The sequence below is a fragment of the Pseudophryne corroboree genome, chromosome 2 (assembly GCF_028390025.1).
Source record: "Pseudophryne corroboree isolate aPseCor3 chromosome 2, aPseCor3.hap2, whole genome shotgun sequence".
NCBI classification, from domain to species: Eukaryota; Metazoa; Chordata; class Amphibia; order Anura; family Myobatrachidae; genus Pseudophryne; species Pseudophryne corroboree.
Window position 1 is genome coordinate 279,625,949 of NC_086445.1, and position 19,605 is coordinate 279,645,553.

The following is a 19,605-nucleotide window of genomic DNA, read 5'->3' on the forward strand; positions in this document are numbered from 1 at the left end:
CCTAATCAGTTAGGTCCTGCATCCCTGCGCATAACGCAGAAATTCTTGGTTAAATGCACCTATGGGGTTTAATACATAGGGAAACCTATAGATTCCACATTTAATGTGGAATCTTTGGGTTACTGCACCTTATTCCGTGGGGTTAATGCAGAATAATTAAATAGCTCCGGGTGTTAAACTCAGAACTTTCACTGCATGGTAAACCCAGCTGCTAATTGGATATGTCCCTTACTAATTAAACCCCCTAGAGTGCTAAGTGAGGCTGCCTTTTTTGTTTATTGTGTATTTATTGATACATTTTGTAGGACTCCACAATCTGGGCAAACCTGGTATTCTGAAGTGTTGTGGTGAGCTGCTGCATTGTAGCATATGAGTTTTGCATTCTGTGTAAGCATAATAACCTATAACAAATAGTAGCATAATTTTACAATTGTAATTTCCTGTTTGCATGCATAGCTTGGGTTTGTATTGTTTTGTTTTGTTTCCTTTTTAATTAATAGGTGGTCATTGTCCAGCAAGTGGTTCTGAAATTCAGAAATCCAGTATTAGCCAGTTTCAGTTATATGTTTTTATCATGTTTATCACTTCTGCTTGAATTATGACCAATATTCATATATTTTTTGGTATAATTTAGTTACAAGCTTCAGACCATGTTTAACAAAATAATAAAGTGGCTGGCAGGCACACACTTTAATAATTAAAGAAAAAGATTAGGCAAACGTGTGAGTCACCAAATATATGGGTCACATAAATTTCCTCTATGCTTGCTTAGCTCTTTTTAGTTCCTTTATAATGTGAAAGTAACTGTAAAACCTGAATAACTAGCAGTGCTATATTCTTAAATTGCAATAAGTCCAAAAAATTATAATTGTTACTGAACACAGGTATTCATAAATCTGACAAAAAAATGTTATACTGATTGTCGTGCTCCACCTATTTCATACATTAATGTAATATAAAGAATTTTAAATTAGCACCTTACATTGCTTAACAAATGTGCTAAATTAGAGCCAAATTTGTTAATTAGCTTGCCGTTAGAGCAAAGATGATATTTGTACTGCATGCTGTAAATGTAGTGCGGAAAGCAAAGCTTGAGGCAAAATGTTATATTTGCACACGTGGTGAATATGAAACAAAATGCATACATGACATGCATGGTTTTGCAAAAGATGAGCTACTGTATGCAGAGAGTACTTGACAGTACTTGTGAATGCTTAGCATGTGTGCTGATAGAGGTCAAATGTAAATATTGGGTAAGGTACAGTAAAATAAATACTGCTTACATCTGACTCCCATACGACAGTGCAGCCAGTATTGCTCTGTAATAGCTTCCTATGCCCCCTCATATCTCTGGGTGCTCACTCTCATTTTGCATGGGCAGGCTAGCATAACTGATGCTCTCATTACCTTCTTTTTTTTTTCTTTCTGAGCTTTGGAGAGCTCCCCGTGGAAGGGGCAGAAGCATGGTATAGTAACTTCTGTGGGTAAATAGCAAAATGAATATAGAACAATTAGCAAGAAGACACTGTTTTAAAAGTAAATTTGTCTTTTGAATAATACAAATAAATTGGTATTCAGCTGCAGTGATTAAATGTGCTTGTGTATGCACACCAGCTGGAAATTGGGATACACCAATCAGGGAAATCCCACAAACTGATACAATAGTATAGAATTGGATTTACCACTGCACTTATACACTAATATGGCTGAAGTAACCACCACACACAGGTATTTGTATAACATATTTAAAAATAAAGTTTGTGCCGCATGCCCTGGGTGGAGGGGGTGCCAGGTGGCTGCTCCACACATCAAGCAGGGAGAGGGAGGACACTGCTGCAGCAGCCTCTCTTCCCAGTGCAGCATACAGCAGCGTCCTCTCTCCCGACTCCATACCAGCAATATTTACACCTCTCCCTCCCCCCACCCCTCCCCCGCCCTTCCCTAAGCGCCACTGAGTGCAGTCATCAGCGGTCAGCAGGGGATCATGTGCTCGCTTCCCAATGGCTCCATGTCGCGCTGTCCGGACCAGGCCGTCGTCTGGACTAGGCCGCCGTCAGTGCAGTTTAAAGATCTTGCACATGTAGCTCTCCCCATTCGCAGCTTCAGGGTTCAAATATGTATTTTAAGCTCTTCATCTAAATCTGAGGAGGCTACTTTTGGTCTCTGCTCAACACTCATAAGTTGATAGTCTGAAGTAGTAGACGTGGAGCTTACTCAAGTAAAGTCCAAACGTATACCCTGTTTGCAAAACCAGTTGTAACCAGTTTCCACAGTACAACTTAGATTGGTACCTGGTACACAAATCAAATGTTAAAACACAGATGCAGTGTCTCCTGTTACTCCTTCCTCTCAAGCTGCCTGCTAGAGGCTTGTTTTCCTCCATTATAAATGTTGACACCAGCTTGTGAACCTATATGTACACTACAGTCTAAGTGCCCAGAGCTATTCAATTACTTGTGCTGTAAACCATCCACTAGTAGATTTCTGCTCGCTCCCTCCTGAGGGTGTGAGCAGAAATCCTTGTTAACTTGTGCCTCTGGTCTAGTTGTGGTGTTACCACGTGCTGTAGCAGCATCATGTCCGGAATGTGACCTGGGAGATGCAGTTTACCGCAACTGAGGCATTACGTGGCGGGCATGATGCAGTCCATTGAATAGCCCTGGGCACTTTTAATTGGCCAGCTACATCCACGCAATGAGCATTGAATTCCCCCCTATGAGAATAATGTGGAGAGATTTGTAAAATACCAAAAATACTGTGTATATATCTATCAAAAAGGCCAGTAATTCAAATTTTAAAATAAGGGCGGGTGACCTGCACATTTTTTCCCCTATTACTGTTTTGTTTGGGCCCTGAAAACTACAATCCAGATACTGTAGCTTTGATTAAAGCTATCTCGCATGTTTGATGGATCGTTATTTTCCAGTGCGTTTGTCTGGTGTGATTTTGGCAAATTGAAAACTACATTTAGGAGGAAATTCAATTAGCTGTGGTAATTCAACTGGAGGGTGCACAGTTAACGAGGATTTTTTTTTTCCGAGCATGAGCAGGCTTGAAAAGAAATCCACATTAAATGGTTCTTTTGCGGGTGCCATGAACATGTTAAGGGGGGTACACACGAAGAGATGTGTGCTTAGCAATCTATCACAGAACGCTCAGCACACAGCGCAATGATTGCAGAGCGACCGGGAAGGGGGGGGGGGCGCTTACTTCACCCAGCGGTGAAGTGAATAATCTGACTAGAGTCAGCGATAGCGATGCACGGTGCCGCGCATCACTATCGCTATGTCAGATTGCTTAGAAAGTAAGCACACAACACTAGGTGTGTACCCCCTTTTAACCCATATGTCCAGGGAGTATCCCGGAATCTATAGATTTACTAGCCAAGAAAGAGGTTGTAATTGAATAGCCACAGGCTTCCAGCATTTTTAACCATAATAAATTGAAACACCCCCACCCTCCTTCTCCTTATTCTATCTGGCAATTTATCTTGAAACTTTGAAAAAATGTGGGATTGCTAATTGCGGCAACACAGGCTTTAATTTGATTTCTGTTGATTTTGTTTTGCATGTTAAGCTCTATAACATAGGCCAATTTGCAACTTGATGGCCTGTTTAACGTAAGTGAACTGTTAAACGGTACATCCCGCCCTGGATTAGAAATATGAAAATGGACAGATGATCTATGTAGCCTAGCCAATTATGATATTTACTAAGACATTTCACTATGAAGCAGTAATATAAAAGGTTCTGCCTACTTATAGAGATTTTACGTCCTTCTCTCTGAACTGCATAGGGGTATATGCAATTGAGGTTGAATTGCCGAAAATGTCGAAAAACTGGTCATTTTCGACACAAAAAACCTGTTGGAATTTGATTCGACAATGCAATACAGTACTTTTCAACAAAAAACCTGCCGTTTCATTTTCAACTTTTGGCAATTCGACATTTTTTCAATTCGACATGTCTGCAATGTTAAAATGCGGCTTTTCTATAAAAGTATATTCAATTGAAGAATGTCGATTCGACAACAGTGCTTTTCGACAGTCATTTCGTCAATTTCAATCCGCCTCATTTCCCTGTCGTGATCTAATAAAAAATTTTAAAAACATGAATTTTTTGGTGCTTGTTTTATTGCTAATAGCATATCTATTTATATTAGAAGGGATTATCTACTTGGTTTGTCCTTAGGAGCCACAAGTATTATTTAATCGATTTTTTAAAAGAATATTTTTTTATTTTTTTTACTAACGACAATAATATGGAGAGATCAGTGCATGGTTTTCAGTTGAAAGGGGTGTTAAAGTGTTAAAATTCCTGAAAAAAATGTGTGGGGTCCCCCCTCCTAAGCATAACTAGCCTCGGGCTCTTTGAGCCGGTCCTGGTTGTAAAAATACGGGGGGGGGGGATGAGAGGGGTTCCCCCGTATTTTAACAACCAGCACTGGGCTCTGCGTCCGGTCCTGGTGCCAAAAATACGGGGGACAAAACACGTAGCGGTCCCCCGTATTTTTCACACCAGCATCGGGCTCCACTAGCTAGAGAGATAATGCCACAGCTGGGGGACACTTTTATACCGGTCCCTGCAGCCGTGGCATTAAATCCCCAACTAGTCACCCCTGGCCGGGGTACCCTGGAGGAGTGGGGACCCCTTAAATCAAGGGGTCCCCCCCTCCAGCCACCCAAGGGCCAGGGGTAAAGCCCGAGGCTGTCCTCCCCCATCCAAGGGCGGTGGATGGGGGGCTGATAGCCAGAGTGAAAAATGAAAGAATATTGTTTTTTGTAGAAGACCTATATGTCCCAGCAAGCCTCCCCCGCAAGCTGGTACTTGGAGAACCACAAGTACCAGCATGCAGGGTAAAAACGGGCCCGCTGGTACCTGTAGTTCTACTACTAAAAAAATACCCAAATAAAAACAGTACACACACACACACCGTGACAGTACAACTTTGTTACATACATGCACACCAACATACACACATACTTACCTATGTTGACACGAATAGTCGGTCCCCTTCTCCACGTAGAATCCACGGGGTACCTGTAAATAAAATTATACTCACAACAATCCAGTGTAGATTGGTCCTCTTCTTGTTTGTAATCCACGTACTTGGCAAAATAAAAAAATGGAAAACACGGACCACGCACTGAAAGGGGTCCCATGTTTACACATGGGACCCCTTTCCCCGACTGGCGGGACCCCCTGTGACTGCTGTCAAAGAGGGTCCCTTCAGCCAATCAGGGAGCGCCACGTTATGGCACTCTCCTGATTGGCTGTGCGCGTCTGGGCTGTCAATCAGGCGGCGCACTCGAGATACAATGTAGCGCATAGGCGCTCCATTGTATCCAATGGTGGGAACTTTGCGGTCAGCGGTAGACCGCGAGGTTATGTGGGGTCACGCTTGTCAGCCGGAATTCGACCGCAATTGCATATACCCCATAGTCTACATAACCCAACAATCCCAATTAAAGGCAACACTGGGGGATGTTATCTTGTTTGTGACCAGTCTATGCTGGTTTTTCTTTATGGTGTGATAATGCCTTGCTTAGTAACCATGTGGTTGCAGTTTTTAGTTCAGTAAGGCTATATGCAGTTGTTTTAATGATAAACAATTTGGGGCCTAGTTAGTAAGCAAATGTTTTACCTAAGTCATGCGGAACTAAAGTTTACACATGTTTTAAGTATCACAGCTATGTAAGAGGCTTAACAGAGAAGATAACGCAATTATCTTCTACGTTAATGCCCGACTCCTACATAATCGCATTGTAGAGAGCAAGCCATTGCTCTCTACAGCACTTATCATTTTCTGCTACGCAGCAAGCAGAAAAATGTTTCGAAAATTCCTAGCTACTTACCTTAATACAAACGGAATGTGTTGTTATCTGCAGAAAATCCTTCTTTCTTACGAAAACTTGGTCAGATAGATCCTTTATATCTGGATTCACAGTACTATGCAAAAGTTTTAGGCTGCTGTGGAAATAATGCTGCAAGGCAGCAATGCTTTCAAAAATAGAAGTGTTAATAGATTTTTTCATCAATTAACAAAATGCAATGGGAATGAACAATAGAAATCAAGTCAATATTTGGTGTAAACACCCTTTGCCTTCAAAACAGCAACAATTTTAGGCACACTTGGACACAGTTTTTGAAGGGACTCTGCAGGGAGCTTGTTTCAAACACTTTGGAGAACAAACCACAGATCTTCTGTGAATGTAGGGTTGCTCAAATCCTTCTTTCTCTTGATGTAATCCCAGACAGACTTGATGATGTTGAGATCTTGGCTCTGTGTGCGCCGTATCATCACTTCCAGGACTCCTTGTTCTTCTTTACGCTGAAGATAGTTCTTAATGACATTGGCTGTATGTTTTGGGTCGTTATCTTGCTGCAGAATAAATTTGGAGCCAATCAGACGCCTCCCTGATGGTAATGCATGATTGATAAGTACCTGCCTGTATTTCTCAGCATTGAGGACACCAGTAATCCTGACCAAATACTCAACTCCATTTGCTGAAAACCAGCCCCTAACTTGCTCATTATTGTACCGCTCTCCAGCCCTTCGGCAAACAAACTGCCTTCTATTACAGCTAAATACTTCACATTTTGATTCATCAGTCCTATGTTTTCGTGCATAGTTATGCCATTTTTCCTTGTTTCCATGTCGAAGGTATGGCTTTTTGACCGCAATTCTTCCATGAAGACCACAGTAGATGGGTGTACCTGGGTCCCACAGGTTTCTGTCAGTTCTGAGCTGACGGCACTGCTGGACATCTTCCGATTTCGAAGGGAAGTAAGCATGATGTGTCTTTCATCTGATGCACTAAGTTTCTTTGGCCGACCACTGTGCTCAGTCCTTGCCATGGTGTATGACCTGTGACCTGAAACTGTCCGCCCCCCCAACCTCACCTTTGTAGTAGCGTTCGGTTGTTCCTCACCCAGTTTTAAGCCTCCTACACAGCTGTTTCTGTTTCAGTTAATGACTTTGTTTCAACCTACATATGAAAATGATGATCATTATCACCTATTTGGTATGATTGGCTAATCATACACCTGACTATAATCCTACAAAATCCCTTACTTTGTGCAAGTGTATCTAGAACTATTGATGCTGTTTTGAAGGCAGAGGGTGGCAGTACCAAATATTGACTTGATTTAGATTTCTCTTCTGTTCATTCAAGGTGCATTCTGTTAACTGCTAAAAAAAAACAACTATTAACACCTCTTTTTTTGAAAGAGTCCTCATTTTGCAGTATTTTTTTCCACACCTGCCTAAAACATTTGCACAGTGTATATGTATGTGTGTGTGTGTGTGTGTGTGTGTGTGTGTGTGTGTGTGTGTGTGTATACATATATATATATATATATATATATATACACTTAATTTTTCAAAATATCAAATTTTTATTTGCGTTATTTTGCACCATGACCAAACTGATGTCAGAGTAGGTGGATCTTTTCCCATCAGTCTCTGCAGGTGTATGCGACTTTTCCCACTCATAGGAAAATTTATTAGAAAGAAAAAATTACAGTCCCTGTATTCTTAACGGTGTGTGATTTAAACTGCGCCCAGTGTTGAAAAAAAATGTTATCTCCCCTTTTCGTGGGGTTTGCGTAAGATCCTTCTGGATCCTGAGGGCCTCTTCTTTTGGGGAGTGCTGAAGGATCCAGTCCCCAGGGGGGAAGCTTTGACTATCCCAGAGGAGAAAGGGACAACTTTGAGTCTTGTAGCAGAAGCAAGCCCCGAAGATCCTTGCTCCCTAAGAGGGTTTTTTTTGGATCCAGGGGTCAAGCACTCAGGGGTCCCTCTAGCTTCAGTGAAAGGGGACCTGAAGATTTCCTTTTCACCTAAATTTTGCTTTTTTGTTCCTGAGGGGATGGGGAGAAACGGGGGCCTTCTCCAATTGGAGATGGTCCAAAGTCCCATGCCCCCAGCATGGTTTTTGCATTGCACAGGGTTATTTGAAGCACGCTTCAAGAGGAAGAAAAAAAAAGCTTGCTTTCTGAAAAATAAAAATGGGCTGCCCTCTCCCCAAGTCTCCTGAAGCTCACTCCTTCTGTGCAGAGCTGAAGATTTCATTCCCCTATGGTGAAAATACTTGAGCTAGTCTTGCGACTTTTCTAAATTAGCCCAATTATTTGAAATAACTGTATCAGAAAAATATAAAATTGATTTCATGCTGTCACAGATTCTCTTGATGTCTGTAGAGAGAAATATGCAATCTTATCAATAATAAACACATTATCAAATTATTACTTACAAATCCTGTTTTAATTTTGAACCAGAATTGTATTTTTGCTGTGCAGATGGAAAAGAAGTAGTTAACATCCTATCATCCTGAATTTGACTGTGTTCATAAGTGTTGCTGCCTGTTTGTGTTATCAAAACATGTCCAGTCTCGGGTACAATGAGCACCTCATCCCGCCAGTGGATGCTGTTGTGCAGGGTGCTGGGCAAGGTCACGGGCAGCATGGAGAAGGCGATGGTGTGGGCCGTTTCTCCGAGGCCAAGAAGACCATCTCCCTCAGCCTGTCCGGCTCCCATCGGCAGCTGCAGTGGGAGCAGAACGAGCTTCTGGGCAAGGCCCTGGCCTGGATCTCCGCCAGCACCACTAAGATCAAGTAGCAGAAGGAGTCACCGCAACAGAGCCACCCATGCGCCTCTTCTTCTGTGGCCAGCCTTTGCACGAGGCAGCACCCAATGCCGAGGCCAAGCTGCTAGTGGGGAACCTCGTCTACCAGGTGGAGCAGAACCTGCTGACCTGCCACTTGCTGCACCTGCCATTGCACATCATGGCCGGCTTCCCCTTTTGTCCGCACCTCAGCCTGGAGTTTATCAACCTGGAGCAATTCCCCTGCGTGTGGTACAATCAGGGCTCGTCTGAATGGCCGATCGAACAGGAGTGGTTTTAGGCTGGCCACGAGTGGGTCTACAGCTTGGCTATCAGCGACATTGGCCTGCGGCTGAAGCTGTGTTGTACGCTGGGGGATGGGAGAGCCAGGAGCTGCAGGTGGAGGGCCCCCGTGGAGGCCGGGCCAGAAGCCTGCACCTTCGACCAGCAGCATCTGTATACGCAGTGGCCAACGGAGGAGCCGGTTACCCAGGCCGCGTCTTACAACATGCTAGCCAATGTGTATGCACATTCCGAGCAGGCCCACACCATGCTTTTCCTGTACTGTGCAACCTGGAGCTAGAGTACCGCCACTGCCTGATCCGCATGGAGCTGAACAGCTACAGCACCGACCTGCTCTGCCTCCAGTATGTGGACTGCACAGTCTTCTCTGACAGCCTGGCCCATGTGCTGGAGGTCTTCTGCCTGGATGGTCTCTTCCGCCTGTAGAACATTTGTACGAGGCCCTAGCCTCCTTCCATCGCCCAAAGCCGCTACCGCCTTTGCAGCCAGACAGACATCTTGCTGGGGGTGGCCCTGACCAGTGATCCGTTGCTGGAGCAGCTCTCCCGGTACCCATCCACCAAGGAGAAGGTTCCGCACCTATCACTCATTGATGCACCTGGTGAGCAAGGCTAGCCCGTCTGGTCCTATCCCTACTGTTGCACAAATTCCTGATAAAGGTAATTCTGGATATGACAGGTGTCAGGACACACAATTCAGTTGTGTGCCCATGCTGACCCCTATCCACCACCAAAAGCACCTATAGTACAAGGTACCAAGGAGCAATGGAAGAAGGTCACCTGGTCTGATGAATCACGTTTTCTGTTACATCATGTGGATGCCCAGGTGTGGGTGCGTTATTTACCTGGGAAGGCAGCAGTATGCACAATGGAAAGAATGCAAGCTGCCAGAGGCATTCTGATGCTCTGGGCAATGTTCTGCTGTGAAAACTTGGATGTTACTTACAAGTACCACTTACTTAAACATTGTTGCAGACCAAGGCCCTCATTCCGAGTTGATCGCACCAAGCAACTTTTTGCTGCTGGTGCGATCAACTAATCTCCGATTTTAGCATAGCAGGGCTGCGATCGCTTGTGCAGCCCTGCTGTGCTAAAAAAGTTTCACACAAAACAAGGCCAGGGCTGGACATACTTACCCTATGCGACGTGTCTAGCGATGAGGGTCGCGGCTTTGACGTCAGACATCCGCCCTCCGTTCGCCTGGACACGCCTGCGTTTTTCTTACCACACCCCAAAAACGGCTCCTAAAGGTGAGTTGCCGCCCCGTAACACCTTCCTGCAGTCAATCTTCTTACGGTCGCCGGTGCGACCGCGTTTTTCGTAGTCAGCGTCGTTCCCCGGCAACGCCTCGCATGCGCATGCTAGACCCGATTGCACCACTGCGAGGAAGTGCAGCGTGCGATCAGGTTGGAATCAGCCCCCAAGTACGCCCCTTCATGACAATGGTATTGCCTGACAGCAGTGGCCTCTTCCAGCAGGATATTGTGCGCTGCCACACTGCAAAAATTGTTCGGGAATGGTCTGATGAACATGACGAGTTCAAGGTGTTACCTTGGACTCCATATTCCCTAGATCTTAATCCAATTAAGCATCTGTGGGATGTGCTGGAAAAACAAGTCCGTGCCATAGAGGCCCCACATCACAGGACTTAAAGGACCTGTTGCTAATGTCTTGCTGCCAGATACCAGAAGACACATAGCAGTTTTAGTGAAACTAAAGGGTCCCACACAATATTAGACAGGTGGCCTTAATTTTATGACTGATGAGTGTACACACACACAAATGCAGTTAGGTCCATATACTGTATATTTGTGCACTGAAACAATTTCCATAATTTTGGCTCTGTAAGCCACCGTAATGGATTTGAAATTAAAATATGCATTTGAAGTGCAGACTTTCTGCTTTAATTTAAGGGGTTGAACAAATATATTGTGTTAAGCATTTAGAAATTACTACTATTTTATACACAGTCCCCTATTTTCAGGTAAACAACACACATGCACCAGGTGACCTTCCTCCATTGCTCCTTGGTCCTTGTACTGTAGGTGCTTTTGGTGAAGGACAGGGGCCAGCAAGGGCACACAACTGCAATCTGTGTTCTGACACCTTTCTGTCATAGCTAGCATTACCTTTTTCAGGAATTTGTGCTACATTAGGGATAGGACCAGATGGGCTAGCCTTTGCTCACAATGCACATCAATGAGCCATAGGTGCCCATGATCCTGTCAGCAGGGCCGTCTTAACAACAGTGTGGGCCCCTGGGCACAGCAATACACTGGGGCCCCAACTCATCCTCCAGCGGTAGGGGTGGGGGGGTGCTATCAGCGGCAGCTTTGATGTCTCGTGGGTGGTAGGGGGTGTTCTATCTTCCGCACAGCATGTAGGACCTGGAGCAGTAATTTCTGCTAATTACTCCTTTACTGAACAGATGGGGCGGGAGGGAGAACACTAAACTGTAGAAGGAGGCATTGGGCTGAATGAAGGGGCCCCGGTACATGACTTCCAGGGTGGCAGGGGGTGTCTAATACATAAGGGAGGGGTAGATAGTGGAGTGGGCTTAATTTTCATCATTTTCTGGTGAGAGAGCAGCTTACTTGACTGCAGATATCTCAAGTTCCTTAGCTTTGAATGGGATAAAAAAAAACTAGAGAGTCCCACCTGTTAGGAGGTACTGGGACTTGGGTATCACAGTTCAGGAACCAGAGCAATCCACCAACAAATATATAAAACTGCATATTAGGCAGGTGGAGCTGGAGCAGGGACCAGCTGCTGGAAGGCTGATATCTCTGGTTCTGGGCATAGTAGAGACAAGCTGCCAGTGTCCACCGAAAGTGGAGAGTCACAGATTTTGAAATGTACCCTCAGAAAAACTCTAAGTCATACAGAGCCCGAGATATCTGGCTGGGAAGAGCAATTAACAGGCTCGGATGAGGACCACTGTTTTGAAGTCCGATATCTCTGGTTCCCCAGGGCCGATTTAAAAAAATCTGGTACCCCTGGAAAGAGGGGACTCTCAGCTATCAGCCTAGGGCCCTTATACTCCTGGGGCCTTTGGGCAAGAGCCCACTGAGCCCATACGAAAAGACGGCCCTGCCTGTCAGTGATTCAGAGGTGTATCTAGGGGACCAGGTGCCCCTGGCAAAGTAAGGGAGTGATGCACCCCCCCCCCCCCTTCCCATATTTGAAATAGGGAAGGTGCATGTGCAAAAAAAGGGACATGATCTTGTGGGAATAGTACTCCCAATTCAAATTATGTTGCATAGTAGTACCCCTTATACACATCATGTCACATACTAGTGCCCCTTACACATCATGCCCACACAGTAATCCTTGTCACACTGTGTAGAAATCAGCAGTGCCTGGCACGGCCAAGGAGGGGCACTGTCCAGCGATGCCACCCGCAGTCAGGGGATATAATCAAATATTAATGGCAGTGAAAAGGTATCTCTGCGCACTACCTAGTAGTGGTGATGTAGTGATATATTAAGAATAGCATTCTAGTAGGTTATTTTGAGTTTCTACACTGTGGTGTATTGTGGTGCCGAACACCGGCGCCAGCTCTTGGCTGCTGTGCGAACCACCAGCCCAGGCACTGCCACTACTAATTGATTCCACTCCCTGGCCAAGGGTGGCACCACCAGGCAGTGCCCCCTCCTCGGCCAGTGCACCTGGTGAGTGCCATCCTGGCCAATGCGTAGATAACCTCCTGTCCCCAGCACATAGCCGTAGTCCCCACCCCCTTCCAGCACATAGAAGTAGTCCCCATCCCGCTCCCAGCACATAGCTGTAGTCTCCATTCTCCTCCCAGCACATAGCAATAGTCCCTAGTCCCCTTCCTCCTCCCTGCACATAGCCTTGGTCTGCCTCCTCCCTGCACATAGCCATGGTCTGCCTCCTCCCTGCACATAGCCATGGTCTCCCCCCTCCCTGCACATAGCCATGGTCTCCCCCTCCCTGCACATAGCCATGGTCTCCCCCCTCCCTGCACATAGCCATGGTCTCCCCCTCCCCGCACATAGCCATGGTCTCCACCTCCCTGCATATAGTCCTCTCCCCTTCCAGCACAGAGTCTCCCCCTTCCCTGCATATAGTCCTCTCCCTTCCCAGCACAGAGTCATTGTCCCCCTGAATATAGTCCTCTCCCCTCCCAGTGCATAGTCTCCCCCCTCCCTGCATATAGTCCTGTCTCCTCCCAGCGCAGAGTCGTCGTCCCCACTCCCTGCATATAGTCCTCTCCCCTCCCAGTACATAGTCTCCCCCCTCCCTTCATATAGTCCTCTCCCCTCCCAGCACAGAGTCTCCCCCCTGCCTGCATATAGTCCTCTCCCCTTCCAGCACAGAGTCTCCCCCTTTCCCCTGCATATAGTCCTTTCCCCTCCCTGCATATACAGTAGTCCTCCCTCCTCAAAGCACATATCAATTACTATGTTGCAGTACCTAGTGTGATAAGCTGGGCATCGCCCAGGCTGGAGGATGGCACAGTAGGCAGGAACACCCCACTTCGTGAACTAAGTGAAAGTAAACTACAGCTCCCAGCAACCCTTGCTGCCAGGAGCACCCGACAGCAAGGGCTGCTGGGAACTGTAGTTTACTTTTACGTTCTTCACTAGTGCATTGCGGTGCCGAACACCGGCGCCTGTTCCTGCCTACTGTGAGATCCTCCAGCCCAGGTGATGCCACTACTAAGTGATTCCACCCATTGGCCAAGGGTGGCATTGCCAGGCGGCGCCCCCTCCTCGGCTGGCGCCCCTGGCGAGTGCCATCCTGGCCAATGGGTAGATACGTCCCTGGGGTGATTCACCGGTTGTCCTGCTTTAGACCACTTTTGGTATGTACTAACCACTGTGTACCAGGTACGCCCCACAAAACCTATAATTTTTCAGATCATCTAACCTAATAGCCATCACAATTTGGCGCTTATCAGAGTGGCTCAGCTCCTTATGCTTGCCAGTTTTACCTGCTTCAAACATATTGGGAGAGATTCAAATGTTTGAAAAGTCAGTTGGGAGTCTGTTTTTTCCTATCTAATAGACAGGAAAAAACAGTCACCCAACCAACTTTTCAAACATTTGAATCTCCCCCATTAACTTAAATAATTGAGTATTCCCTTGCTGCTTAATGAATGTTCACATGTCAGTTGTGTGTGTGTGTGTGTGCGTGTGTGTGTGTGTGTGTGTGTGTGTGTGTGTGTGTGTGTGTGTGTGTCTGTCTGTGTATATATATATATATATATATATATATATATATATATATATACAGAGTATCCCTTATCCAAAATGCTTGGCACCAGAGGTATTTTGGATATCGGATTTTTCCGTATTTTGGAATAATTGCATACCATAATGAGATATCATGGTGATGGGACCTAAATCTAAGCACAGAATGCATTTATGTTTCATATACAGCTTATACACACAGCCTGAAGGTCATTTTTGCCAATATTTTTTATAACTTTGTGCATTAAACAAAGTGTGTGTACATTCACACAATTCATTTATGTTTCATATATACCTTATACACAGAGCCTGAAGGTCATTTAATACAATATTTTTAATAACTTTGAGTATTAAACAAAGTTTGTGTACATTGAGCCATCAAAAAACAAAGGTTTCACTATCTCACACTCACTCAAAAAAGTCCGTATTTCGTAATATTCCGTATTTCGGAATATTTGGATATGGGATACTCAACCTGTGTGTGTATATATATATATATATATATATATATATATAGCCAGTTCTATGCTCCGGCACTAGGCTTTGTCCCAGCAATGGGGCTAACTTGCTCCGGTGCCCTCCTCCAGGTATAGATACCAGATGGATACCAACTAGGACAAATGAGGCGGCACTCAGAGTCTTCAAACAAGTTAAAAATTGTAATGGTGCTTCAACGTTTCGGGGTCTCCCCCTTCGTCAGGAATAATGCAGTGCAAAATACAATGTGTTTAAATAGAACTTACCCCCCTTCAGGAACATCCCATCCAGCGTGCATCCGTGGCCGCGCCATCCCGGCGCCCAGCCCGCCGTCCTCAGCGTCTCAGCGGAAGTGACGCGTCGGCGCCTGGAGGCGCGTCCACGGGTCCGCTGCCTAGCAACAGAGAGGGATGTAAACACCCGTTAGTGATACAGGGACGTGAACTTTGCTTTGAGTCACTGTTCCCGTGTCTATACAATTATCATACAACGAAGATAAAAATTGGTGTGCTCTCTTAAAATAGTGCTAGACAATAAAACATTAATAACATGTGCATATACACAACTTTTTTTTAAAAATTTCAGGCAATTAGTGAAAAACACAAAGTGACAGTTAATAATACACAACACAATATCTCATTGACATGCCCAGATGAAACCACCCTTTTGACTCCACCATACTCTATTCATATTTATACTAATGGTGCCGACACTGAGCATGGAGTTTTACAGATATCCTGCGCAAATTTTAAATTTTATGTTTTATGTCATCCTGCTAACTATAGACACAGGAACAGCTATCCTGTCTTAGATAAAGTTAATAAGCCCCAGATTGTCATTTAACCCATCAGGTCTAAGTGTGTTTAACCTATGGATCCATCTAGACTCTAGTTGTAGGAGTTTTTTTCCCCTATTACCTCCTCGCATAGACTCAGGCACATGGTCTATGATTCTGTGTTTAAAGGTAGCCATGGTATGTCTGTGTTCGACAAAGTGTTTTGCTACGGGTTGGTCCCCCTTGCCTGATGCCAAAGCATTCCGGATGGCCAACCTATGCTGTGCCATCCTGATTTTAAATTGGCATTCAGTCTTGCCAATGTAGTATCTGCCGCACGGGCAGATGATGGCGTATACTACAAATTTGGTAGTGCAGGTTAATGGCCATTTAATGGGGAATTTTTTACCTGTACAGGGATGTGTTATACTATCTCCTACCGACATATGCGAGCAAGTTGTACACCCTGTACATTTGAAGCAACCGTTTTTACGTTGCAAGAAATGCTTTGATGTTTCTTTAAATTTTGCCATGTCTGTTTTAACTATCATGTCCTTAATGCTCCTTCCTCTCATGAAGCTAGGCATGACTCTCAGATGGCGAAACATTGGTAGATCGGGATCTGTAGCTACTAGTGGCCATAGTTTCTTTACCTGCTTTTGTGTATGGTTACTGTGTGCATTGAAGTCACACACCCAGGGTATGACATCGCCCAATTTTTTTGCACTCTTTGGTATCAGGCTTTCAATTCTATTCTTACTTAAGGCTTTTTTTCTAGCCTGTGCCAGTAATTGCCGGGGGTAACCTCTGGCAAGCAGTCTAGATTCCATTTCGTCTAGTTGCTTGTCCCTCTCAGCTATATTGCTGTTAATTCTACACACTCTCAAAAATTGAGAGTAAGGCACACTCCTGACAGTGGATAATGGATGGCAACTGTCGTATCTAAGGATGGTGTTACGATCAGTTGGTTTTTTGTAGAGAGATGTCACCACTGTGCCATCCTGTAGGCAAATCCTCAAATCTAAGAAGCATATGTCGCTGCGGCTACTGCTCAGTGTTAATTTAATTGGGCTATCGGTGGCATTGTGTGTTTCAACGATCTCTTGTAAATCAGCTACCTCACCGAGCCACATTAAAAACAAATCGTCTATGTACCTGTAGTATTGAAACAACCTACTAGATACCAGGCTATTGGTGAAGAACAAATTGCGTTCCACCTCCCACATATATGCATTGGCGAACGAGGGTGCCACGGAAGACCCCATGGCACACCCCGTCTGCTGCCTGTAGAACTGGCCATCAAAACTAAAGAAGTTATGAGTCAACGTAAAGTTTAGCAAGGACATGAAAAAATCAATGTCGGGCCCCTCATATAACACATTCCCAGTGATCAAATGTCTCACTGCCTGCATCCCTTGTGTATGCGGGATGCAGGTATATAGGCTCGTGACATCGATGGTCGCCAAGGTGATGTCAACTGGTACCTGGTCAAGGGAGGAAAATTTATATAGGAGCGTGGCAGAATCTTTAAGATGGGTAAAAGTGCCCTGTATGCACGGTTGTAAAAAGCAGTCCAAAAAGATTGCGACAGGCTCGCACAGAGACCCCCGGGCTGAGATGATTGGTCTGCCCGGTGGCCTCTGTGCGTCCTTATGTATTTTGGGGATGGTGTAAAAGAGGGGCGATACCGGGAAGTCTGTCCACAATTTTTGGAACACTTCTGTTGAGATAATGTCCTCTTCCCTGGCCTGCTGTAGAATGGCCTTTAATTCCTTCTGATATTCTGCTGACGGGTCACGTGGTAATTTACAGTAGGTTGCTTCATCAGTGAGCAGTCGCAGACATTCTTCTCTATACTCGACAAGGTCCTGAATCACTATTGCACCGCCTTTGTCCGCATGGCGGATCACTATATCCCTCCTCTTACTTAAATCTTGGAGGGCCTCTCTTTCGGGCCGTTGTAAATTGTGGGGTTTCTGCTTGTGATGCATTGTTCCCGCAGCCTCCACCATCCTATGGTATGTCTTAAGGGATGCGTTTTGAGAAACAGGGTCAAAGTGTGATTTCTGCCCTAATCTTTGGATCCTTGGGGGTAACTTAGACCCTTCTTTGGCAGGAGCTTGTTTACCAAAATGTTCCTTAAGTTTTAACGTGCGGTGCAATTTAAAAGCATTTACTTTCCATCTAAATTCATCTCCATAATTGGTGGGTACAAATGACAGCCCCTTACTCAAAACCTTTGTTTCTGCAGGTGTGAGTGGGGTATTGGTCAGGTGAAATATTAGAGCTTCTTCTCCCTCGGCAGCCAGGGTCGGGTTCTGTCTTTTATTTTGGCCGCCCCTCCTTGTCCATTTTTGTTTCTTCCCCGTGCCGGGAGCCCTGCACGGGCGCTTGTCCCTAAAGGGGTCTCCTGCTGTGAAGTAGATGGTGAGGGCCTGTGTCCTTCATCGGATTCACTGGCTGATGTATTCTCAGATCGCTCCATGTATCTGGTTTTACGAAACCGTTGGAATTTGCCCCCTGCGGTAATGTTGGTGGTAAAATTTGCGCAGGATATCTGTAAAACTCCATGCTCAGTGTCGGCACCATTAGTATAAATATGAATAGAGTATGGTGGAGTCAAAAGGGTGGTTTCATCTGGGCATGTCAATGAGATATTGTGTTGTGTATTATTAACTGTCACTTTGTGTTTTTCACTAATTGCCTGAAATTTTTTAAAAAAAGTTGTGTATATGCACATGTTATTAATGTTTTATTGTCTAGCACTATTTTAAGAGAGCACACCAATTTTTATCTTCGTTGTATGATAATTGTATAGACACGGGAACAGTGACTCAAAGCAAAGTTCACGTCCCTGTATCACTAACGGGTGTTTACATCCCTCTCTGTTGCTAGGCAGCGGACCCGTGGACGCGCCTCCAGGCGCCGACGCGTCACTTCCGCTGAGACGCTGAGGACGGCGGGCTGGGCGCCGGGATGGCGCGGCCACGGATGCACGCTGGATGGGATGTTCCTGAAGGGGGGTAAGTTCTATTTAAACACATTGTATTTTGCACTGCATTATTCCTGACGAAGGGGGAGACCCCGAAACGTTGAAGCACCATTACAATTTTTCACTTGTTTGAAGACTCTGAGTGCCGCCTCATTTGTCCTAGTTGGTATATATATATATATATATATATATATATATATATATATATATACAAAGTATAGGCTGGCGGCACTCACAGGACTTGTTACCACAGATTACACGAGACTGCCCCCGTGATATTCACGGGGGCAGTCTCGTGTAATCTGTGGTAACAAGTCCTGTGAGTGCCGCCAGCCTATACTTTGTATCATTGGTGTGACAACCTTGGAGGGCACCTGGGCAGGTTGATACCTTTTTGGAAGAGTGCCGACCGGAATTGTGTATATATATATATATATAATATATATATATATATATATATTTATTTCTAGTCTGGTATTTCTTGATTTAGGAGCAGATGCTCCGAAACAGAAAAAAATATACCAGCTATGTTCACGGTTTCATACCTCTGGAGTGCAGTTTATTTCCATCTATGGAGATATAGATAGATAGATAGATAGATAGATAGATAGATAGATAGATAGATAGTCCAGCAAATGGTCTGGCACTCCTACTCCTCCCTGGGTATCTGCTCCGGTGCCCTCCTTGAGAAACAATAGCTCCAAGTATAGCACGGGTAGGCAGCACTCAGAGGCTTTCACAATTCCAAAGTAGAAGTCAAAACGTGTTTATTGTGAGTCAACGTTTTGCAGAAAGGTTTTTGCATTTGCCACGGTAACTAAGAGCACAAATGAGAATTGCCCAGACACTATGGGGGTAATTCCAAGTTGATTGCAGCAGGAAATTTTTTAGCAGTTGGGCAAAACCATGTGCACTGCAGGGGGGGGGCAGATATAACATTTGCAGAAAGAGTTAGATTTGGGTGGGTTATAGTGTTTCTGTGTAGGGTAAATAATGGCTGCTTTATTGTTACACTGCAAATTAGATTGCAGATTGAACACACCACACCCAAATCCAACTCTCTCTGCACATGTTAAATCTGCCTCCCCTGCAGTGCAAATGGTTTTGCCCAACTGCTAAAAAATTTCCTGCTGCGATCAACTTGGAATTACCCCCTATAAGCCTTGTGTATTATAGGCCTGCACATTAGAAAAAGAATGTAGCAGCAGTACTTATTTTAAAAACTCTGGAAGTAATTA

At 45.0% G+C, this 19,605-nt stretch overlaps 1 protein-coding gene and 1 pseudogene across 6 annotated transcripts in view; both read left to right on the forward strand.

Moving 5' to 3' along the window:
• The window catches only part of ENOX1 (ecto-NOX disulfide-thiol exchanger 1), a 1,047,374-nt gene that overhangs the window by 838,339 nt on the left and 189,430 nt on the right, over positions 1-19,605 (forward strand). The window lies entirely within an intron of this gene.
• LOC135050421 (2',5'-phosphodiesterase 12-like) lies at positions 8,402-9,523 on the forward strand (annotated as a pseudogene).